General features: G+C 44.8%; 1 protein-coding gene across 1 annotated transcript in view; it reads right to left on the reverse strand.

Annotated features, from left to right (window-relative positions):
• The window catches only part of IL4R (interleukin 4 receptor), a 42,897-nt gene extending 28,570 nt beyond the window's left edge, over positions 1-14,327 (reverse strand). Inside the window, exon 1 of the mRNA XM_088452017.1 lies at positions 14,220-14,327. The gene's annotated coding sequence lies outside the window, so the exon portion shown is untranslated. The remainder of the gene's footprint in view (positions 1-14,219) is intronic.
• Positions 14,328-26,346: the final 12,019 nt, after the last annotated feature.

Here is a 26,346-nt window from a genome sequence, read left to right on the forward strand (position 1 = left end):
GGGGTGCCTCAGGTTGGTGGTCCACCACCAAATCAAATTATTTATGGTCAATGTAATGTAAATATGTGCACAAAAAGAAGTGCAAACCTGTCCACCACCACATACCTGAGCCTAAGGATAACAGGTCAGCACAATTTACTTAACTTTACTTCTTTACTACATTTTTCCTAAATTTCTCATTCACTAGGGTGCCGTGATTCAAAAAGTTTGGGAACCTATTATACATGCAGAGATTAGGAAGTCAAAGTGTCATGTGGGGCAAACATGGAGGCCAGACAGGTGGGACTGCGAGCACTGAGCAAGAGGGAGATAGCTTTATTGCAGGTTTTAGCCATTCTGTGGCTATTTGTTTTTTTTGAAAATACAAGATACTGCATGCCGTGTCAGGGCATTCTGGAACTTGTAGTTCCACAATAGATTGCTGCAGTTTGTTGGGGTTATCACAGGTAAGAGTATGGAGGTCGAAAAGGGCTTGACTATTTTTTGAAATGTGAAAGTTCTGAGGATCATGTTATATGATAACATAGTACAGGAAGACAGTATAAACTTTGGAGATCTTCTATAGGTTTATTGATAAACGTCAGTGGAGCAGGCATGTCATGTATAAAGTCGCTGAGCTGAAATATTCTGTACAGCTGTTAACATCCTAAAGCTCTGATTGGTTATTCTAGCCTCACCGACTTCACCTACTTCTAGTCCATGTGTAATAAATGTTGGAAATACACTGAAGTACCAAAAGTCATGGGATAGATGCTTAGCTCTAGCCCTGCGAAGTGCAGCAACTCGACAAGTCATCGATTTCACAAGTGGACAGAAGACCTCTGGAAAGATGTTGGATGTTTGGGAAACACTGGATTGGGGTGATAGCTTCCCACCGCTCCCTGATATTTGTAGGTGCAGAATCTTGGATGCAAATGGACCTCTCCACCACGGCCCATAAATGCACAGTTGGGTTCATATCGGGTGAACGTGTTCGGAACTCTCCAGAATGCTCCTTGAACCAATTCTGGACAACTTGGGGCGATGACACGGTGCATTATCATGCTGGAATATACCATCATTGTGGAGGTACATGGAGTTCATGAAGGGCTGCAAATGGTCATCAAACAATGCAATGTAGCGGTTACTGGTCAATGATTTGTTCAGGCGGGCTAGCGTACCCAACACATGCCACGTGAACTCACCCCACACCATTAAGGAACCACCACCAACCTGCACGGTGTCTTGTTGACAACTGGGGTCAATGGCCTCGTAGGGTCTGGTGAGGTACTGTTTCTGGTGTCATAGTGTTAATATGAGTATTCTGGTGGGTCTTCTGATCCCATAGAAGATACAGAATACTGCACTGCTGGATATGCATCTGGAACCTCCTGCATTGAATGTGGATGTGATTTATAGCCAGTGGCATTTGTCTGTTACCACGGACAATTCTGGCCAGACGTCACTGGTCACGATCATTAAGCACCCATGGTCGGCCACTGCGCTGTTCACGGTGGGTGATAATGCCTTCCATGTGGTATTCCCGGTACACATGTGACACCATAGATCGAGGAATGTTGATTGTCCGCATAACTTCGTAAATGTAATGCCCCATCTGTCGGACACTCACCATCATGCCCTATTCAAACTCAGATAATTCACGTTGCCTTGCCTTGAGCAGCCTAATCGGTGTTCAAACTGACTCATGAGATGTCAGATTACAACTGGGCATTTCCAAAATGTCATAGTACATACTGCTATCCCATGGCTTTTGGCACTTCATTGTATGTGATTGTGTATACAGTTTGGATGATGTAGCAGAGTTACTGTACACACCAGCGGATGCCCTGAGACAACAAACAGCTCAGTTGCTTAACCTGTGGAGTGGTTTATAACTTTATTGATATTACATGAGATACAGCCGTACTCACTGTGATACACACTAGTTGCATGGAGCAGAGCGGGATGTCATACAGCACACCAGTCGGTGGGTGTATGTAGGTACCGGGTAGCGGTGCACAATCATTGGAAGTGTGAATGTTGCAGGTAATCTCTCAGGTCTCAAGAAGCTAATTTGAAGATTTGCGTCTTCCACCGTGGCGCTCTAACATAGTGAACAAGAGGGCACCGGGAATGAAGCCTCACTGGAGGAGTCTGCACAGTAGTGCTCTCCATCTTCATCAAAACATACAATAGGTGCTCTGACCAGAGACAAAAGCAAATTAACACACACACAGCTGGTTAATCATTGTCTTTTGTGTGCTGCATTATGGTTATTAATTCTGTGCAGAAAAACATGTTTCAAAATGTACAGCAAAGCTCCATTGGATTTTAGCATGACTGTCACTCTTTTTGCTTTCTAAACAAAATAATCTCCATTAATTACTAATAAGTTAATAGCCCTCCCTCTCTCCCTTCCTGAAAGTCACAGAATAAGAAATAATTCTTAACTGTTTCCCAAGTCCTGACAATTTTATTCTGAAGAAGTCTATAAACATGTCCAGCTGTTTTCTCAATTACCTAATATGACAACGCTGACTCTATTGTCAGAGCAGAAGCTATTGCCTAACCATTTCTGAGAAAATCGGTTACTCTATAAACTGGTGATATAAATTGCATTCTATGTAGAGATGGGCAAAGTTTAGCAGAAATTTTACATAAATGAAGTTTTGTGCCAGAACAGAGTTTTTCAGAGAAGTGCCAAATTCCAGCGAGATATTATTTGTACAATTGTCTTGTTATGGAAAAATGGTGCAATCACAGTTGGCGACTTTCTCAGGGAGCGGGCAGCCAGGTCAGCCCAGCAGGGAGTGGTGCGGTGGGCGTGGTGGTGAGATTGCAGAATTTTGGCCGTGAAAACTCACTATACAAGGCAGAGGTTACTGGCATTATACAGCAGAGGGTGTGGCTACAATGATGTGATTCAGCACAGACTGCATCATCTGCCTTCCGGACCGCCCACTTCACCCAGCAAGTAAGCAACTGGGGGCGGGCTGCTCCGGTAGACTTGCCCACTTTTCTATGACAGGGACACAGATTGTGGAAGGGGTCGTTGTGGACCAATATCTATGGTCCCTGTCTGCTGTTCTGCTCAAGTTTTTGAGCCATGGTGACCCTAAAACAGGTAGTGGACATGGTGTAGAGATATATGGCCGCCAAGAAACTATTGAGTGTATCCCTCTAGCCCCTAGTCCCGCAACGCTGATTTTCAGTTACTTCTGGAAAGACTATTCCATGGGAAAATGGTGCTGGGTGTTGGAAAGAACTTAAACATCCAGAGACTGTAGGTTTGGAACCTGGAGATTGGCCAGCTGTGCTACCAATGTTCCCGCCTCATATAAGACTTGATAAAAATACAATGTTTTAGATGCAGTGGTTTGGGCCATGTGGCTAAATGTCCACTTACCTCTGAACCTACGCAATGTGATACTGCTTAGGTAAATAACTAAATATCTTACTTTGCTCGGGTAGCCTGCACTGCAGACCGACAGGCTAAACCAGATAAACAATTGTGTATAATTACTGTAGAAGGCAAACGGGTAGAGGCTCTGTTAGATTGTGATAGCCAGTTTACTCAACAGTTTTACAGGGGAACACTGTTGCGGTATTCCTCATTTGATTCTTGATGCTATTTTGGGGAGAGATATTTCTCACTTCTGGAAGTTGTGGATAATCCAACATGTTATAGAAGTAAATAACCTAGACCCATTTGATAATGTTACTGATGCAGTTGTAGTATTCCCTTTTTCAAGCATGATTGGGGAGTCAGAAAATGATGAGCAGCGGTGGGGCGCAGAATGATATACCTTCTACTGAAGTAGGAAATGCTGTTGAACCAGTTGACTCTATGGGCCGTATTCAATTAGGTGCGAAAAGCCGTGATCGTCGAAAAAGTCTTTTCCGCCAGGCGGAAACTATTCGACGTATTCAATTGCAAAGACTTCACTAATGTGGAAAGTCAATGCAATGTAATAAGCAAAAAAGTTTCGCCTATGAATACCCTGCGGAAAAAGGTGCAGAATTGCGGTTTTGGGGTGCAAAGGTGCGGAAACCACTCTGCACCCTTTGGACAGCCCCCCAAAGGATAACTGTATCAAAAAATATTGAAAAAATTAAAAGAACACCCCAAAAAATTACTGAAAAAGGGGATGAAAAAGTACAAAGTTGGGGTACAAACTTAAAAACTAGTGAAATAGACTTTGGGGGGGGTCTGCAAGTATGGGGGAGGTGTTTTTTTGATTGCAGGTGCTTGCTGAAGGTGCATTTTTCACGCTTTTTAAGACCTCACTTTTGCGAATTTTAACCATGCTTGCACCCATTTTCATGTACCTCAAATTTTGCTGGGAGTAGTTATGTCTACCAAAAAAATCTGCTAAATGCTATTCTTCACCACTTGTGCAAAGATGCCAATTAGCAGCTAATGAGAGCATTAAAGTACCCCAAATAGCTTCAGCAGGTCTATTCGGGGGTATCTACCATGATCTCCAATGTTAGTGCATCTTTTGGGGGGTGTCAGGCTGATTTCCCAAAACCTGACAGCACTTTTTGCCTGTGTGCATTTTCGCCAGGACGCGTTTACGCTTTCTTTGGAATTGTATAGGGTGAAAAGCGGCAAAAAGCGGCACCCGCCCCGGGTGCACGAAAAGTGAATTCGCCAAAAACAAGCGCTGTAGGCGACAAGTACATTTCGCCGACGGAGGAGAAATTATCGCGGGTAATTGAATACGGGCCTATGACTGATCTTGAAGTAAGAAACTATATCTTTGCCTCAAAACAGGTAATAGACCCTACTCTGGTAAAGGCTACAGAGAATGTAAAAGTGCTATGACGAGAACACAGTAGAGCCTGATAATAGGTTGTCATACCTTCACATGGCAGTTTGTCATGATTTGTTGTAGCAAGCAGTCTCCTATGCCTGTGGGGGAAAGCAATTACACTGATCGTGCCCCCGGCAAAAAAACCTTTTTTTTGTATTTTAAAATCTTAAGGGGGCGTGGCCATGCCCCCTGCGTTTAGGCCACATACCCTTCACCCAGGCCCGGCCGTCCTCTCTCTACGCCCCTGGCAGCAAGTGTCCAAGATAAGATTATGTGGAACAATTGATAGTTTCTAAGGCGTATAGGAGACCTGGCTCATGGTCACATAACTGCAGGACATCTGAAAGAATTTTGCAGCAGTTTTTCCAGGGGTCAATAAAGATGTATCTCAATACTGTGCAACCTGCCCTGAGTTGAAGTACCATGCTCGCATGGCCGCGCCTGTATAGCAGCACATCGGGCAGTGAGAGAGGGGAACTTTCTGCAGTCTCCTCTCACTGCCGGATGTGCAGCTGCCCGCCAGTGCAATCAGGGGCCCTGGGCAGAGCAGTGGGAGGAGTTACACATGGGGGCAATCACACTGATCGTACCCCCCTCCTCTGAAGCCACCTCCCTTTGCTTAGCGCGTAAAGTCATTTAAGTTTTTGGGGGAATTTTTTCTTTTTGGGGGGGGGGCAGGGAAGCCATGTCTCCTGGATTTGGCTATGTCTCCTCCCAGTACCAGGGCCCGTCAGAGCTCTCAATGGCCCTGGATGGATATAGATAGGACATTTTGGGATTTCCTGTTACGCTATTTTTGGTGGTCAATAGAGAGAAGTTCCACAATCTTCCATAGGGATTTAGCCTTTTTATTTTGCTGTATAGGAGACACCCAAGGGGATTGCTAGATATTGCAAAAGAGACATCCAGTGGCAAAAGCAGGATTTCCAGAGGGGGTTTCCAAATGCTTAATTTTAGAGCGAGTGTGGCCTGTCAATGAAGAGGGCAGAATTAGTACTTAACCAGATTTAGTAAGCGTCATACAAAGTGTATTGTGTGTATTAATTCCAGCATATACAGGACCAGTGATCACAGTAAGCCATTAGTTGCACCAGTAGGCCACCCTGCCTGAGCTGAACGTTTTTATTTTAGATGTGAGCACCATTCCTGACTATTGGAGCAAGTCCGGGAGTCTCGGGGAGCAGCACTTCCCTGGACATACTGTAAGTGTACATATTGGGCTCTATAGCAGTGCATCTCTAACAGTGCATGTTTTCCAGATCTTCTAGTTGGTGCACAGGTTATTTATTACTGGCTGATACATGTTAAAAGATCCACAGGTGGTGCTAATTATTTAATTTGTGATACTGAGAAGAACATGCAGCACTAATAACAATAACAATATATTATATTTATTATTTCTATTGTGGTCATGGTGTGGGCTGGGGAGGGGGGTTTCCAGGCAGATGGAACCCCCCTGCATTTGCCTATGACATGGTAGGGGCAACCCAATCCTTGTGTCATTGCTGTGCCTCTCCCTGCTGTGAAATGCTACAATGCTACAGCTTTCTTTCCATCAAAGTACTGTCCTACTGAGGTTTCCAGTTGGCAGAAACAGGGGCAGCTCAAGAGAAAGGCTGGTAGGGCTATCGCCCGGAGCACTGTGCCTGGGTGCGCAGCTGCAATCACCCTACCAACGCTGTCTAGCTTGATGTCTAGGAATGCAGCCGCAATTTGCACAGTCATTCATTGAATGCAAGTCATGTCCACCACCCACTAGGATATTAAAGTCCAGAAGAAGGAATCTTCCTCTCTCCTCTCTGAATGTTTGACACGATGACATCATGACTAAAGTTTTACTGTTTTCTCTATATAAATACTTGGGGCAATGATCGGGCTGCAGTGAGTGATCTACTGTTATTGGCAACACTGCTGTCTGTCCTCTGTGGTGGTGGGAGGGGGAGGAGAGGCTGCAGTACTGGCAGGCATAGGTACTATCAGGGTGTGTTGCCTCGTCTATATGGCCAGTAATATCAGCAGCTGAAAGCAAAACAAATTTTCGCCCTGGGCTCCATTGGTCTAGAAAAGTGGTTCTCAAACTCGATTCTCAGGACCTCACACAGTTCATGTTTTCCAGGTCACCTAGCAGGTGCACAGGTGTATTCATTATTCACTGACATATTTTAAAAGATCCATAAGTGGAGATTAATTCACTTTTGATTCTGTCAGATCTGGAAAACATGCACTGTTTGGGGTCCTTAGGAACGAGTTTAAGAACCTGTGGTCTCGAATCAGGGAGAAATCAGCAGCAAGAGATGAGGGCAAATGCTCCTCGGATCCTATATGCAATATTGCAGACTGAGTGCACACTGTCACAAACCGTGCTAGAGACCTCCGTCAGAGACCCCTGCATCTTCCCATGCGCTGGTGTCATCGCGGCTTGCTGAGTAGCCAGCCACTGCTTTCAGGGGAATCCAGAGTGGGGCCTATGCCAGAAGGTGGTTCCTTGCATCCCCGATGTTACCTAGCTGTTCCTGCTGCCTCTCCATGCACTTCCTGTGCTTCTGCATGCCAGACATCCGGATCATGGGTGCGGCCATCTTGGATCAGGTCAGGTGATCCAACCCCATCCAGTCAGCAGCACTCTCCAGTGACTCCAGCCAATCACCATCAGCCATGGGTATAAAAGCCCTTCCCTGACTCTGTCTCATTGCCAGTACAATAGTGCTCTTTGCTACAGCAAGACCTATGTTCCTGAGCTCCACTGGTTTCCTTTCCAGCTTGCCTGCCTCAAGTTCCTGTATACTCCTGCACCCAAACCAGCACACTCCATCCCGGAGTCCTAGTCAAAGTGCTTCACCCAATCCAGCACACTCCATCCCGGAGACCTATTCTAAGTGCTTCACCCAATCCAGCACACTCCATCCCGGAGTCCTATTCAAAGTGCTTCACCCAACCCAGTATACTCCATCCCGGAGTCTGACTCAAGTTCATTTCCCAGTCCTGCATACTCCATCCAGGAGTCATATTCAATTACCCTCCAGTATTCAATTTATCTTCAAGTTCTACAGCATTCAACCTTACAGTTCTTCTCCTCAGTACCCCCTGAACCTCAGAGACTTTTTACCTTTTGTTTTACAGTGTCTACAGTTGTGCATCCCTGCACTGAGGACTATATTTACCATCTCTCATTAGTTCTCATTTAACTGTATGCAACGTAGTTATATTAAACCATCTAAATTCCAACTTTCTCCTGGGGCTCTATTTATTAACATTATTTTGACTAAAATAAAGTGAAAAGGGTGTTTTCAAACCCTCTTCACATTATTTTAGTATCACCTATAGTTACTATAGGGCAATTGGAGTAGAATTCGTAAAATTCTACTCCAACCCTTAATTATCACTTATTTTTAGTAATCAGATCGCATTTCCCACAATTGTAATGGGAAATGTGATCCGACCAGAGTTACTAAAAATAAAATGTGAAAAAATATCGGGGAAAGCCCTGTGATAATAACGCCACCTGGAGGTGGCGTTATCTAGGGTCTCCCCCGGTTACCGGCCTCCTGCCCTGCTCTAACGGGGAGAGCAGAGTTGGGAGTCGGTCCCGGTAATCAGCTGTGTGCTCTAAACAAGCTGATTACTGTAAACAAAAACAAAAAAAATTTACTTACCTGACTCCAGGGACCGGTGATCGGGCCTCCGGTGATGACTCCCCTCCGGTCAGCTGGTCTCCCATAGTGCACTGCTGCCCGACCATCAGGTGATCGGGCCCCAGTGCAGTATGGGAGATCACCTGACCGGAGGAATGGAGAACATCACCGAAGGCCCGGGACATGCAGGTAAGTGTAATTAAGGGAGAGGGGGGTCGCGGGGGGGGTCCGTGATTGTGGGGGCGGGGCTTAGCACCGTGGGGGGGTAGCCTGAATTCGCAATGCGAATTCACTCGGTAATATCACACTACAATCTGCATTCAATATGCAGATTGTAGTAAATAGAGCCCCTGGTCCTGGTGTCTCTGTACCACAACCCAGTTCGGGTCCACCCCTTCCAATACCTTGAGCCCTGACACACACATGACAAAGGAGATCCTGTTTGATTACTTAATGGAATTTACCCTTACTGTATATTTCATTATATCAGTGACGTGCAGTGAGGTCAATGGCTGCGGAGGCACACATCGAGATGGGTCTGAGTGCTGGGTGACTGTATCACCACCTACTCACTGTAATTCTCCCCTCACTACTGTACACTAAGCTTCAGTGTCCATTGAATCTCCTACCTGCATCACTGTGTCTTTTCTTGCTGCTGCTGACTTGAGCTGTAATCTCTAAACACTGCAGTGCACTTACTGGTCACATGGCATATCCTAGGTGTTCTTTAGTGCTCATGGCACCATACTCAGAGGCATGCCTCTATTAGCTCTTTCTGTGCAGCTTACTGCTCGTGGTGTGGCCCCGCCACCAGCTCTGCAAGCAGCGTATAAATATACAGAAGTGAGGCTCAGCTGTTGCTGCCTCATCTCTAGTCTCCCTGCAGTCCCAGGGAGCTCCACAAAGCTGGTGAGTGTTAACTATAAAAATAATTACAATAAACAAAGAAGATGTTTATAAGTTATAAATATCTTCTGTGTATTATTCTAATAATTTTTATATAAAATCTCAAGAGTATGACCGCACATCCTTATGCCTACCCTGACCGCACATCCTTGCATTATATGCCACTTTATGATATGTGTCATACATTAACATATCATATAATTTCTGGTAGTTTGTATATTTCTTTTCACTTTACCAAAATATAATGTCACTATTACATTCTTATCTTTTTTCTTGCTAAAATAAAATCACGATGGTGACACAAACTAAGTGAAAACTATAGAGCACAGATTCTCAAACTCGGTCCTCAGGACCCCAAACAGTGCATGTTTTCCAGGTCTCACAGAATCACAAGTGAGATATTAGCTTCACTGGTGGATCTTTTAAAATGTGTCAGTGAGTAATGAGTACACCTGTGAACCTGCTGGGTGATTTGCAAAACGTGAACTGTTTGGGGTCCTGAGGACCGAGTTTGAGAACCACTGCTATAGAGAAATCATCAGTATTTTAATTAGCTGCATACAATGAAAGGGTTGCTATCATTATTAGAAGACTCAAATCGGATGGAATCTGCATATGTTCTCACTGTAGCCTTCTGTCACATGATTAGATACCTTACACCCGTGGTTCACGAACTCGGTCGTCATGCACTGTAACAGTCCAGGTTTTAAGGATAGCCATGCTTGAGCACAGATGGTCTAAACCAAACTGACTGAGGTACTAATTAAGCCACCTGTGCTCAAGCATGGATATCATTAAAACATGGACTGTTAAGGTGGATTGAGAACCGTGTGCACACAAAGGCCAATAGCTGTATTCTATCAATATACAACAACAGTTTAAAGATGTTACAATGTGTCAGGCAATCCTACATCCTTAGGCCCTTAATCAATTAGCAGCAAAAAGCTGTAATCTGCAAAGAAGTATCGTGGATGACGTCATTTCGCCAGGCGGAAACTTTCCGGCGTATTCAATTGCAAAGACTTTTCACGTATGTGGAAAGTCAATGCAACGTAATAGGCGAAAAGTTTCGCCTATGAATACCCGGAGGAAAAAAGTGCAGAATTGCGGTTTTGGGGTGCAAAGGTGCGGAAACCACTCTGCACCATTTGGACAGAACCCCAAAGGATAACTGCGTCAAAAAAAAAAGAGGAACACCCCAAAACAGCGCTTTGAAAATGGGTGCAAAAAAGTACAAAGTGGGGGTACACACATAAAAAGTAGCAAAATAGACTTTTGGGGAGTCTGCAAGTATGGGTGAGGTGTTTTTTTATTGCAGGTGTTTGCTGAAGGTGCATTTTTTGCAGCACTTAAAACTTGACTTTAGCGATTTTTAACTATGCTTGCACCCATTTTCAAGTGCCCCAAATTTGACAGGAATACTTATATTCACACAAAAAAACTGCTCAATGCTATTCTTCACCACTTGTGCAAAGACGCTATGTTGTAGCAATTCAAAGCACTTAAGTACCTCAAATAGCTTCAGTAGGGCTAATCGGGGACATCTACATTGATCCCCAATGTTAGTGCATCTTTTGTTAGGTGTCAGGCTGATTTCCACAAGTCTGCCAACACTTTTCGCCTGTTAGAGTTTCGCCAGGACGCGTTTTCGCGTCCTTTGGAATTTAATACAGCGAATAGCGTGGGCGCGCACACTAAGTTTCCACGGCTAAAACATGCGAAGTCGGCGAAAAGCACGGCATGTGAAAAAGTATCGCAGGTGCAAAACTAATTGAATACGGCCCTTGATCAGATAGTTTTAAATGAAATGCATATACACCATATGTATGTATCTAATTCTATGTACATTCAATCACTTGAAAAATGATTGCAGCCACCAATATTTTAGTTTTTATAAACGATTGTTTTTCTTTGAAGTCACATCTAAATACGCCCGAGGCACATACATTACAATCTGTTTTTGATCAGAACATAAATAAAAAACAAGCAATGCTTTGGGCACATCTTTTCAGTGCATGCTGAATGCAGGAAATATATCATTACTTTATTTATTGACCTGAGGCATAATAAGACAGGAGGTCTGCACATGCAGCAGCCAGGAGGTAAGTAAAACGATGTGTACGGGGTTGGTCCCCTTGGACCCAGGGGCTTGTGTGCACTGCACACCCTGCACCCATTATATATATGCCTATGTTATAAACATTTATATAGTAGCCACATTTTACACAGATCTTTACAGGGAGTATTTCAGTCATTCCCATCGGTCCCTTCCCCAGCTTACAATCTATATTCCCTATCACATGGGCACACATACACATTAGGGTTCAGTTACTGACAGAAGCCAATTAGTCTATTACTATGCTTTTAGTGTGTAGGAGCACTGGAGCACCTGAAGGAAACATACACAAATACAAGGAGAACATACAAACTCCACACATTTAGGACCTGATTCAGACCTGCTCACTAGGATGCGATCACTCGTAGCTGCCGATATTTGCATTCTGCGCATGCGTATGCATCACAATGCTCATGCGCGAACCACTGCGACAGATTGGGAAGCGCTCGCTCGCCCAGCATAGACAGCCCAGTTGAATGAGTGACAGAAGAGGGCATTTGTGGATGGTAACGGGGGCAGGCCACTAGAAACGGGGGAGTGGAAGTGCGAACACAGGCGTGCATAATTATCAGGCAGCGACATAGTACACATTACTTGGTTGTATTTCACACTGAAGTGATCGCAGTGCTTGCGGCAAGGTATAGTCAACCTCAAGCGCTGCGAGCACATCCGATGGTGCCCCATGTACCAATGTTTTCATGCTCTTCCAGGAGATGACGTGCGCTACTGGGCGTCTTATGAATGGCTGGTGGGCATCCGCATACACAAAGTGATCGCTCGCCAAGACATAGTGGGTGTGCTAATGCCTTGCCATGCGATCGCCTGCCTTGCTGGGCGTGCGCTGGATTTGTATACGCTGGGAGCAAGCGATCGCATCTAGCGAGCGGGTCTGAATCAGGTCCATAGTACCTTGTCAGTCAGGAATTGAACGCATGACCTCAGGGCTGTGAGGCTGAAACTCCAACTGTTTAGCTAAGATTGTTACAATATAAAGGTTTGATTACAATACACACTCTTCCTTCAGTGAATAGAAAGATATTCCACTACAATGAGACCTGACCATGGGGTTTATGTATCAAGCAGTGAAAAGCATGGAGAAGTGGACCAGTGGGGAAGTTGCCCATAGCAAATAATCAGCTTTGAAGTAGCATTTATCGAGTACAGTCTATAAAATAATAGGTAGGAGCAGATTTGTTGCTATGGGCAACTTCACCACACTTTTCACTGCTTGATACATAAGCCCCCATGGAAGATATATTATAGCAAACCTAATCTCTGGTATAGTAAGTCAAAATCAATAAAACAGTAACAACAACAAAAACTGAGACGTTATATTTTTTTTATTACCCTATATTTAAAATGCACAATACAATAAAGTAAATGCTGGTGTCTCTCTAAGCGTAATTGAAGTTCTACATTTATTAAAGTGAATGTCACCAGCATATACTGACTGACTAAAACCTGTCGATCATCTGAAATACAATCTAATCCCAAGGTGCGCTGTCTTGGAGTCCTGGACTCATCCCTCTCTTTCAAACCACATATCAAGAACCTTTCACAGTCCTGTCGTTTCCATCTCAAAAATATTTCTAAGATCAGACCCTATCTCACCCAGGATGCTACTAAAACCCTCATACACTCACTGGTCATCTCCAGATTGGACTACTGTAACCTCCTCCTATCTGGCCTCCCCAAATCCCATCTCTCTCCTCTCCAGTCTATCCTTAATGCTGCTGCACGGCTTATCTTCCTCTCCAAATGCTCTACATCTGCCTCCCCTCTCCTACAAGCCCTCCACTGGCTCCCCTTCCCTTTTAGAACCCAATTTAAGGTTCTCACGCTCGCTCACAAAGCCCTCACCCAATCTTCTCCCATATACGTCTCTGATCTCATCTCCCTTCATGCTCCTCTCCGCCCTCTTCGTTCAACTAATGCACGCCGCCTTTCATGCCAGCTGATTACTTCCTCCCACTCCCGCCTCCAAGATTTTGCCCGCACTGCTCCCCACCTCTGGAACTCTCTCCCACTCCCCATCAGACTCTCCACCTGTTTGCAATCCTTCAAACGGGCTCTCAAGACCCACTACTTCATCAAAGCCTTCCAGCTATCATTCTAACTCCTTGCTACATGCTCCTTCGTCCCCATCTACCCCATCTGTGTCAACCCAGTTTGTCTTCCCCCACCTTTTTAGAATGTAAGCTCTCACGAGAAGGGCCATCTACCCTCTTGTGCTTCTCCTTACTATAGTGTCATTTACTTCTTACTCACCACTAGGGCACCTAACACTTGGTTGCTTATGCTCTGTTGCTTATCTGGGTGATATGGTCGCTAATGTAGCAATATATATTATCCATGTCCTGTATTGTATTGTTCTGTTAGTCACCTGTCTACAATTTGTTTATGTACTTTGTAAGGCGCTGCGGAACACTTGTGGTGCCATATAAATAAATGATAATAATAATAATAATAGCAAGTGTCCTCAACATCATTAACAACATACACGAGGAGCATTTCCTGACAGACAGTACACAACATATTAACAGTTACACTGTGAAAGCTCTTGAAACAATTATTCGGACGCATGTTATCACAGCACATTTAAGTGCAAGGCAACTTCTTATTACCATTTATTTATATAGTGCCAACATATGCCATAGTGCTGTACAATTCTTATGACAAAAACAATATCTGATCACAATAATCTCAGCAGGCTTCTTCCCCAGCTCCCAGCATTTCTCAGTACACCAGAATGACATCTGATAGACTTACATTGCCTGCCTTACGGTCACCTGGCTGGAGAGTGATAGGTGAGGCTGTGGTCGCCTGCTCATGGCCAGCAAATGTCTACTCGGCTGTTCTTATCATTGTAGTACACGTATTTCCTCTTCAGCTCAAAGGCAGGATAGTCCAGCCTACCAGACAGTACAAGTTCTTTTTCCTGCTGTACTTTGCAATCACACAGTTTCCCAGCACTGACACAGTCATAGTGGGCAGGGACAGAATAGAATACAGTTTGAAAACATTTACTCATCCAGCTAGGAAAGGTGTGCCTAACTTATTCTTTACACTGTGGTGGCTTACAGAGGTGCAATTCCTAGTAGGTCATGTCTGTGGCATTGCATGATCTAAAGTTCATTGATTAAGTAAATGAAAGGTTATCTGCATTATTTACTGAAATAAGACACTTAGGGCCCCATTGAATAACGAGTCTTAATGCCAGCAGCATATTTTGTTTAGTATCGCAGTGATGCTAACGAATATGGTATACAGGTATTCAATATTACTTACCCCACCGATAAGGTCCAGCATCATACCCCTCCTCTGCGGCATCCTCAGCTCTGTTGCTGGCAGCTTACCTCTGCCAGCGACGGCAAAACACCCCCTAAGTATAATTTGTTTTTAAATAAAATATTTAAATATATTTTTAAAAATACTTTTTATAACTTTACAAAATTAAAATAAAAATCGACACTTTCTGAGTGGTTTTGGTGAAAAAAATTTTGGTTAACGTGGCCTCCCGATGTAAGCTAAAACAAATCCGCCGAGCAGTGTGACGCCATAAAAGCCTCAGGACCTGATTAATTACAGATCGCAACAGCGTACGCAGTCAGCCGATTGTTGCATGCTGCGCATGTATATGCATCGCAGTGCGCAACGTCTACTCTGCGATCACACAGAGCACGATAAGAGTGATTGACAGGTAGTCAGCATTTGGGGGTGGTGACGGGGGAATGGTTGGAGAAACGCAGGCGTGATTGTCCGTTTGAACGCAGCTTGAGTACTCACTGCGTATAATGAGGTTAGCAGTTTCTGAGTAAGGACGGACCTGCTGTAATTCTGCATCAAGGGCCGATGTTATTTGATGTTACTGATGTATATGCAGGACTGCAAGGTATTACAGATGTGAGATAGCGGTGGTGGGCATCTCTATGCTGGCTGTGCGACAGAGTTGCGATAGCATTCATTAGCCTATTTGTGCAGCGAAACTGCATACGTAATCGCAGCTACGATCGCAATAGTGATCCGTAGTGAATCAGTCCCTCGGTTCACAAACAGGGAGATTTTATGCAGGGCACCACAAGTCAAGGTGATATCTATTGTCCACACATTATTAATACATGTTAGTTTTTCATGTTGGAAAAGTTAAAACAGGACTTCTCTTCTCTTGCATTAGCATAAGGTGTTAGAATCAGCCCCAAAATGTACCGCTTACCTTTTACTGTGGCGTGTTGCAAAAATAAAAGATGGTTTTCAGTAAGCATGAGAATCCATTCTTTACTATCCTGTAAACAGTGTTAGACTGGGGCATGACGAGCCCACCAGGGGAATGCAGTGATAAAGGTCCATACTTTGGGGTAAGGCCAGCCTCCAGAGGGGAAGTGACCAGCCTCCACAGGGGCTTGGCTAATTATTAGAGAGTGCATGGACTGGGCCCATAAAAAAATGTATATACTGTATACAGGACCGGCCCTAGCCCAAATTTTTTGGTAAGTGAGCATATTTATTGGCACCCCCCTATGCAGTGCCCCTTTTACAGTGCCCCCGGTAGTGGTCCCCCCTGTGCAGTGCCCCTTGTACCCCCAGTAGTATTCCCCTTATATAGTGCCCCCAGTAGTAGTCCCCCTATGCAGTGCCCCCAGTAGTGGTACCCCCTATGCAGTGCCCCTTTTACAGTGCCCCTGGTAGTGGTCCCCCCTGTGCAGTGCCCCTTGTGCCCCAGTAGTATTCCCCTTATATAGTGCCACAGTAGTACTCCCCCCCCTATGCAGTGCCCCCAGTAGTGGTACCCCCTATGCAGTGCCCTTCATATAGTGCCCCCAGTAGTGGTCCCCACCTTGTAGTGCCCCTGGTAGTAATCCCCCCCTTGTAGTGCCCCCAGTAGTATTTCCCCCCCCTTGTAGTGACCCCAGTAGTATTCCCCCCTGTAGTGCCCCAGTAGTATTCCCCCCTGTAGTGCCCCCAGTAGTATTCCCCCCCTGTAGTGCCCCCAGTAGTATTCCCCCCCTAGTAATCCCCCCCTGTAGTGCCCCAAGCAGTATTCCCCCCCTGTAGTGCCCCCAGTAGTAATCTCCACTTGTAGTGCCCCCAGTAGTAGCCCCCCTGTAGTGCTCCCAGTAGTAGTCCCCCCCTTGTAGTGCCCCCAGTAGTATTCCACCTTCCCTCCCCCCCCCCGCAGTAGAGACGTAATAAAAATAAAAAACAAAACACTTACCTGAAACCCGCTCCTGCTCCTGGTCCCGCCGCCAATATCAGCTCCTCCGTCCGCCACTTTGCATTATGGGAGTGACATCACATCATGAAGTTACTCCCATTACCCACTGTGGGAGCCGGAAGATGTCCGGCTTTGGCAGTGGGAGCAGCAGCTGATGAGAGTCTGTCAAACACACAGCTGCCGGAGCCGGTGGCTGTGTGTTTGTGCTGTGTAGTGCTGACCGAACTCCGTCCAGTCAGCGCTACACACGCAGTGCAGCTGTGTCACAGAGACACAGTCTGCCCGTGGCCCGCATGGTACGCAGCTGAGGCGCTCTTCACTATGTGGTGCCTTACGCAGCTGCGTACCAAGCGTAACGGGAGAACCGGCCCTGACTGTATAGTAAGTACTGCTAATCCTAATCCTCTGTTCTGCCCCCTGCTTCCACCTTTATCCTTTCCCCCTTATCTCTTCCACCTCCTCCTCCCCTTCTCCCCCCTCCTCTGTCTGCCTACTCTTCACTCCTCACCCATTACTCCACTTTCTTCCTGTTCTACCCCCCCCTCTGTCCTACTACCCCACCACCAAACCCTCCTCCTACACTCCTCTCCCTGTCACTTCACCCCACTGCCATCCACATCTCCCTCCCTGCCCACCTCCTATTGGTTCCCTTTCCAGCTCAGGTGCCCGCACCATCACTAAACTCTATTCATATCGGTCCCCCAAATTAATCTCACCTCCACGTTACAGCAACCCGGACAATCTCATTCACATCTCCCCCACAAATGCTATCTCTCTATCCTGTGCCCTCTGGAATGCCAGGTCAGTCTGTAATAAACTGGTCCCCACCCATGACCTTTTTATCTCCAACTCTCTGAATCTCCTAGCCATCACTGAAACTTGGATCTCACCCTCTGACACCACTTCTCCTGCTGCTCTATCCTCTGGGGGCTTTGCCTTCTCCCACACCCCCCGGCCTGGGGGTCGCCATGGTGGTGGAGTTGGGGTCCTTCTATCCACCAGTTACTCATACCAGCTAATACCCTCTGAACCATCCCTTACATTCCCCACATTTGAGGTTCATGCTATACGACGACTCTTCCAACCAGTAAACCTCAGAGTAGCTGTCATTTACCGTCCCCCTGGCTCTCCCTCCAAATTCCTTGACAACTTCGCTTCCTGGCTCCCTCACTTTCTCTCCTCAGATCTTCCCTCCATTATCCTAGGTGATTTTAATATTCCTATTGACATTCCCACAGAATCCTCTGCAGCTAAACTCCTTACCCTCACCTCTTCATTTGGTCTCGCCCAATGGACCTCCTCACCCTCCCATGTGAGTGGGTACTCACTTGACCTGGTCTTTACGCACCATTGTGATATTTCTGATTACTCCAATTGCCCATTCCCCCTCTCTGACCATCACCTTCTCTCTTTTAACCTATCCCTCTCTCCTTGCCCTCCTCTAACTCCTAAGGCTACCATTACTAAGCGTAATATTGAGGCTATTGACACTGTTGCTTTTTCCTCCCTGCTGGACTCTCTTCTCTCCCCTATCATTTCTCTCTCCTGTCCTGAACAAGCTACTTCCCTGTACAATTCCTCCCTTGCTTCTGCTCTTGATTCTGTTGCTCCAGCAATAACCACTCACCCTCGCAGATCCACACCACAACCCTGGCATTCAAAATGCACCAGATACCTACAAAAGTGTTCAAGAATTGCGGAGCGTCAGTGGAGAAAGTCACGCTCTAAGGCTGACTTCCTCCATTTCAAATTTATTCTCTCCTCCTACAGTGCATCCCTGTCTCTCTCCAAACAAACATATTTCAAGAACCTCATCTCCTCCCAGTCCTCAAACCCCCGGCGTCTCTTTGCCACTTTCAATTCCCTACTCTGCCCTTCCCCTCCTCGCCTTCCCTCCTCGCTCTCTGCCCTCGACTTTGCCACCTACTTTACATCTAAAATTGACTCCATACGTGAGGACATCATATCCCATCAGACCCTTAGCACTCCTCTCCCTCCTTGCCCTTACCACCACTCCCCTTCTGTCTCACCAACTCTGACATCCTTCTCCCCTGCTTCTGGAGAGGAAGTCTTGGCCCTCATCCGGTCCTCCCCTCCTTCCACCTCCCCTCTTGACCCTATCCCTTCCCGTCTCCTCTCCCACTTGTCTCCTTCTGCCTGTTCCCATCTGGCTCACCTCCTTAATCTTTCCCTATCATCTGGCACTGTCCCTTCTGCATTCAAACATGCTCTTGTCTCCCCCATTCTTAAAAAACCTACCCTTGATCCTAACATACTTTCAAACTATCGACCCATCTCTCTTCTCCCTTTTGCTTCCAAACTCCTTGAGCGTATTGTCTACAACCGCCTTACCACCTTTCTTTCCTCCCACTCCCTCCTTGACTCATTTCAATCTGGCTTCCGATCTCTCCACTCCACGGAAACTGCCCTCACGAAAGTCAGCAACGACCTCCTTGCTGCCAAATCCAAGGGCCACTACTCTCTGCTCATTCTCCTTGACCTCTCTGCTGCATTTGACACTGTAGACCACCCTCTCCTCCTGCAAATCCTTTACTCTCTCGGTTTACGTGAAACTGCCCTCTCCTGGCTTTCCTCCTACCTCTCTGATCGTTCCTACGCTGTATCCTCTCATGACTCCTCTTCCCCTCCACTTCCACTAAAGGTAGGAGTTCCCCAAGGTTCTGTTCTTGGACCTCTCCTTTTCTCCCTATATACATCCTCTTTAGGTGAACTCATTAACTCCTTTGACCTCCAATATCATCTCTATGCAGATGATACTCAAATTTACCTTTCCACCCCTGAGCTCACCCCTGAGCTCCTTACCCGTATCTCCAACTGTCTCTCTGCTGTCTCTTCGTGGATGTCCCAGCGCTTTCTTAAACTTAACATGTCTAAGACTGAGCTGATCATCTTCCCACCCTCTTCCACTACATCACTTTCCACAATTTCGTTATCTATTGATGGCACAACTATCTCCTCTAGCCCCAAAGTGCGTTGTCTTGGAGTTATCCTAGACTCCTCCCTCTCCTTTAAACTGCACATTCAGCACATCTCGCAGTCCTGCCGTTTTCACCTAAAAAATATCTCCAGGATTAGACCCTTCCTCACCCAGGATGCCACTAAAACCCTCATCCACTCACTGGTCATATCCAGATTGGACTACTGTAACCTTCTCCTAGCTGGCCTCCCAGTCTCTCACCTCTCTCCACTACAATCTGTTCTCAATGCTGCTGCTCGGCTCATCTTCCTCTCCAGACGTTCTATATCTGCTTCCCCTCTCCTTCAAGCCCTACACTGGCTCCCCTTCCCCTTCAGATGCCAATTCAAGGTTCTTACATTCACCTACAAAGCCCTCACCAAATCCTCTCCCGCATACATTTCTGACCTTCTCTCCCTTCACACTCCCACCCGCCCACTTCGCTCAACTAATGCATGCCGCCTCTCTTGCCAACTGATTACTTCCTCCCACTCCCGCATCCGAGATTTTGCCCGTGCTGCTCCCTACCTTTGGAATGCTCTCCCTCTCCCTATCAGACTCTCCACCTCTCTACAAATCTTCAAACAGGCTCTCAAGACCCACTACTTCATCAAGGCCTTCCAGCACTCCTCCTAACCCACCTCATGCTCTTTCCTTCCTATCTTCCCCTTCTGTGTCACGCCTGTCTGTCTGCCCCTCCCCTTAGAATGTAAGCTCTCATGAGCAGGGACCTCTTCCCTCATGTGCTTCTCTTTACATTTTCTTCTACTCTCTACTCCCCATTAGGGCACCTAACACGGGACCGCCAACTCCCGGCAGCTTATTGTGAGTGCTTTAATCACTATTTCAGCAATGTATATAAGTTGTGTCCCTGTCCTGCACTGTAATGTACTGTAAGTTACTTGTTTCTTGTTCACTTATTAGTTCTATGTACTATGTAAGGCGCTGCGGAACACTTGTGGCGCCATATAAATAAAGGATAATAATAATAATAATAATCAATGGTCAGACCATGTTCAGATATAAAGGAGATGCATGTGCAATACCGCTAAGCTATGGGCTATTTACCTCCCCTATCAATGGTAAACTATCGACCATTGGGAGGAAACTATTAACCATCGATGGTCGATGGCCATCACTAGTTGCCAGTGACCGGGAGAGCAGAGGATGAGGACACTGACGAGGATCAAATACATTTTTTATTTCCTGCAAATGTAGGCAAAATTGAACCTATGCGTTATGCCTATAAAATGAGACAGTTATGACAAGGCCCTGGCTTGTTGACAGGGCTCCCTGTCCTGGCCCTGTCAACCAGTGTTAGCTTTAGGCAGCGTAACAGGTTAGGTTTTGGGGAGGAGGTTAGGGTTAGGCACCCCTAGGGGGGAGGGTTAGGGTTAGGCACAAAGGGGGAAGACTTAGGTTTAGGCACTAACAGGGAGGGTTGGGGTGTGGGGTGGGGAGGATTAGGCTACAAGAAGGGAGGGTTAGGGGGAGAAGGGGGAAGGGTAAGTATACTTACCTGACCCCTGTCGGGTTACCAACCATCAGGATTCTGCTGTCAGTATTTTGAAAGGAGGCATCCCGACAGCCAGCATTACATACAGGTTCCCATCAATTAATGGGTACAATTAAGTTGTATCAGTGATTGTGATGTTGGGAGCAAGCCTACCTTTATCAAGGTAACAAATACACCAATATAACTTTCCCGTGTTTAGAAAATCCTATTTATCTGTTTCATGGAAAGTGGGGTCTTTGCACACCCTTGATGCAGATTCTGAGCTGCATGCAGAAGCTCCCACAGCCGCGTCTATTGACTCCCGCCTGTGACTTCATGCACATGCAGCTACAAAGTCCTTCCCTTGTGTACATCTGTGCGTCCAACTGTGTGAGGACTGAGGTGCCCACTGCCAGCATCCATAGACTGTAATACCGATTTCTGCATGTTTAGACGCTCCATCAGTTGCACCATCGAAACTTCTCTGTCTAAGTATGGGCTCCTATGTGAGTGGTTAAGCATTTGTGTACACAAGCACTCTGACATGCCTTGCACACTCCCAGTACATGCCCATAAGACTTAGTGTGATTGACAGTCAGGAAGCATTTGCGGTAGGTACCAGGGAGCTGGCTGACTTAGATGAAGCAGCAGCAGTGGCAGTTCAACTCCCAAAATGGCACATAAGGAAACATATGTTTTCATTAATCAAAAGGCCTGAGGGAGTTGGAATATGTATGTACTTGAAGGCAGGGAAAGGAAGGGTTGATTCGTAGTAAATTTAATAAAATTTTTAGATCCTGAAGCAAATTTAAGAGGGAGAAGGGGAGGGGAAGAGGGAGGTATTTACAAAAAATACCTTAAATATTTAAATCATTCACATCAGTCCTTGCCCCAGTAAAATCCTTAAGCACTATGCCTGCTGCTGCTGCTGGGAGTGGATCTTCATCCCAGAAGGGATCCAGGAAGATTACTAGTAGTAGTTTAAAAAAAAAAACAATTGACTGTTAAACAATCCTGTGCAAAGGGGGAGCAGGTATGACAGCAGTCACCCAGTTGCACAGCGGATCAGTGACGCCATAACATCTATGCTGGTAATAGCTGTGCGTCCAATATCCGCCAATAATGCACTGGGTTTTAGTTAACTGAGATCCTGTGTCCCTGCTACCAAATCCCTAGATTCCACTTCACTAGAAGAGCAATTCCCGGGCTGTACAGGGACGTTAAAGAAAACTTAATTAGTGTCCTCCAAAGTGCCGTTGTACCCACTGTCCACTTAACCACAGATATGTGGATCAGGGCAAACGCAAGATTACATAGCTATAACAGCCCACTGGGTGGATGTATTGCCTTCAGCGCCACCAACAGCAGCAGCGAGAAACAGCAGCTCATTCAGAGCTCTGTGTATAACCGGTCTCACTAAGAGGCATACCGCTGACAACCTTTTAGAAAAACTCAGGGAAGTCTTACCCCGCTTGGACTCCCCTCAGGATTTGTGATTTCTGACAATGCCACCAATATTGTGAGAGCATTACAGCTGCGTGAATTCCAACACCTCCCATGCTTTTCTCACGCAATCAACTTGGTGGTGCAATTTATTTTAAAAAAATTCTGGACATTTTCGCCGTTCAGCAGGTGCATGTAGAAGATTGCAACACCTGCAAGAAATTTTGAATTTGCCCTGCCACTAGCTGAAGCAAGAAGTAGTTACAAGGTGGAACTCCACCCTTTATATACTTTAGCGGTTGGAGGAACAGTAAAAAGCCATCCAAAGCTACACAGTTAACTATGACATAGGCAGAGGAGGGGGAATGCACCATACTCAAGCTCAGCTGAAAATACTTTCCGCGTTATGCAAAGTGCTGAAACCTTTCGTAGTAGTCACCTGTGAAGTGAGTTCAGATACTGTCAGCTTCAGTCAGGTAATTCCCCTAATTAGACTCACAGAAGAAATGAGCAGCTTGCACAAACAGAGGTTGTCAAGCTCCAAATAAAAACAATAATGACAAAATAAATACAAGGCTAATAAGCCTAGTAGCTTCTGAATATATTGACACAATTAATTGTTTACCAAATGGCAACATATACCATGCACATAAATACATATGAGACACTACGGCTTGGTTGAACACACAATAATTATTTATTGTTGCATTGTATAAAAAGTTGCAAATGGGATCAAATGATAGTTAATAAAGGGTGTATAAAAATATATAAATATATCTGGACAATATAATAAAATAAATAATGAACTGATGAAAGTAAATCAGTAATGGGAAAGTCTGATAAAAAGTCTCAATAAGACAATAAACAACATAATCTCATATCAGTCACTGGCCTCAATGAATCAATCCGGGATAATATTCAGCTAGAAAGTTACCAGTCTTCATGTGAATGGTCACGTCCTGATAATGTGTGCAGGATTTGATGCAAATGGCGTGATTCGTGTGTTAGTGTCGGTTTGGAAAGAGTCCAAGTGAGGTCCCAATGATAAAGTGGTCAATATTGTGTGGCGCTAAACGCGTTTCGATATGGAATAGCCCACACCTTCCTCAGTAGCAGTGTCCCCAATGTCCAGAGAAGTGGCTATATATACCCTTGTGTGAATACAAATGATGAGCAGCTGTTTCAAATGAATTGCGTACTCAACCAAGCCGTACGTATGAAAACACACAATAACATCAAAAGTGAGTACAAATATAGTGAAGCCCGCATCAGGGCCATAACTAGACTTTTTGATGCCCTGTGCTAGAGAGCACATTGGCGACCCCCCCCGCTAATTTTTTAAATAGGGACATAAGATAGTGCACCTGAAAATGGGCCATGGCCTCATGGGGAAAGGCCAGGGAAGAGATAGGGGTGGACAAGAGATGTCGGGGATAAAAGAAGAGGAAGCTACAAGTGAGAATGATAATAAACTTGAAAATTAACAGGCCCAAACAGCGCCCGCTGCCCTGCGGTGCCATGTGCCATGGCACCGGTCGCACTACCCTAGTTACGGCCCTGGCCCTCATGGCAATAATACAAATCTAAATTCAACATGATTTATATATAAACATACCCGATTAGTTAAATTGTGGGTATCGTGCTTCGTCCCAGTTCCTGCTCACGTGATGTAAACATTAATCATGTGACCTGTTGGAGCCAATAGTATATGTCTCTAGAGAGGTCCCGCACACATGGGGAAAGTAATACCACGTGATAGTAGGGACTTAGTGGAAAGGAGGAATATCCAATACAAAGGCTGTGCCAATGTCACGTGATGTAAACAACATCACATGGATAGATGTCATCGCGGTATCCACACTATTCTAAGTAATTAGGGGATTGTAAGATATAAAAGTATATATCACATCTGTTTTTCAGGAATAGAGAGTTTGACAAATGCCAGAGGTAGGTATTGTAGTATTCAAGATACGGACATGACCCGATCATTAAAATGGTTGTAATATGGCCCAATCAGTATTGTATACACCTCATGTTATAATAGTAACAAATGTTAATTGGCAGTAGGATATAGACATAGAACAATAAATGACAAAAAGGTAGACATTCAGAATGCATATGTTCTACAAATATATTAATGCAAACATGTGTATAGTGTATTTTAAGAAATCACATTTTGTAATAATAATAATAAGAAGAAGAATCAGTCTGAAAAATTGCACATATATGTTTATATAAATATGTACATGCAAACATCTATGCACATAAACATATATACATACACATATAAATAAACATAGACATAATGCCTTGTGTCATTGATTAAATCACTCCCATATATCAACCATAGTGCCTGTTACACAGGGGAGTGTATAATAACTTGGCATCATATCTATCATGATAACAATCAGATACAGCCATTGATTTGTTATTCAATCTTTTGTGTAAAATGTAATTGCCAAGTGCAAAGTGCTATCAGTCCAAACAAGAAATCAGTCAAGGAGAAAACTCCACAAATAGGGATAACAATATCTGTTGTCTGATTCAGTCAGCATTTAACCGATAATGGGAAAAGGTGACGGAGTCCCTATCTGCCTATACCCCTATTCTATCTGGATCACATGAATTAATTTAGTTCTACTGATTAGTTGAGGCCCTCTGGATGTAAGGAATTTAATCTGAACAGAAGACCCCCTGGCGACAAAGAGTTTTAAACCTGTCACCGCCTTGAAGTAATTTGGATCTGTTCGAGCCCTACAATGCATAGAGATTTGGGGTCACTATTATGTACTTTTAGATAGTGTGAGGATAAACTATGGGTTGTGACTTTATTAATGATGTTGGGGTGGTGTTCAATAAAACGTCTTTTTAATGGTGTTGTGGTGCGGCCCACATAATGTAAGCAGCATCCACAGGTGATAAGGTAAAGGACGTATACTGAGTCACAATTATTAAAATTAGTTATTGTATATGAATCTTTCTCACAATCTAAAGTTTTTGTCATAGTATTCTTGGGTATGAAAGTACACATTGGGCTTCTAGCTTTTCCACAGCGGTGGAAACCAGGAAGTCTATATGGTATCCATTGTTCAGTATTTCTTAGTGTGGTATCTATCCTCAGATCTTTGCATGGTCTAAGGTGACTTGGTGCTAGAATATTTTTAATGCTTTGTTTTTCCTATAGATTTATACTTAGGATGTTGTATTGTTGAAGGATACAGTAATTTTTGTTAATAATTTCTCTGATTTCTTTATGACAGGAATTTTATTTACAGATAAAGGAGATATATTTGTCTAATTGTTTATTGTTACCATCATTATCTTCCCTCCTATCTTTCTTTTTATTTTCAAGCAGATCGGACCTGTTCATCAGTAGAACTTCCCTAAAGGCTATTTGTAAAATGTGTTCTGGATAACCTCTTTTACTAAATGATATCAACATGTCCTTTGCTTGTGTGTTAAAGGTTTCCAAAGTAGAACAGTTTCTGCGTAATCGCATTAGTTGACGCTTCGGGAAATATTGACCTTCCAAGGGTGGTGGTGGGTACTTTTAAAGTGTAAATAAGATTGAGTACTCACTGATTTGATATAGTTAGATGAATAGATAGTACCATCCTTGGCCTCCATGGTCACATCAAAGAAATCAATATGATCAGTACTTAAATAGTGGGTGAAAGAAAGATTAAAAGAATTGTGATTAAGTTAAGAAATAAAACGTGATGCAGAGGATAGATCCCCATCCCAAATAAAAAATAGATTGCCAATGTAG

This window comes from Taudactylus pleione, unplaced genomic scaffold, assembly GCF_031769625.1.
Source record: "Taudactylus pleione unplaced genomic scaffold, aTauple2 ptg000032l, whole genome shotgun sequence".
Classification (NCBI taxonomy): Eukaryota; Metazoa; Chordata; class Amphibia; order Anura; family Myobatrachidae; genus Taudactylus; species Taudactylus pleione.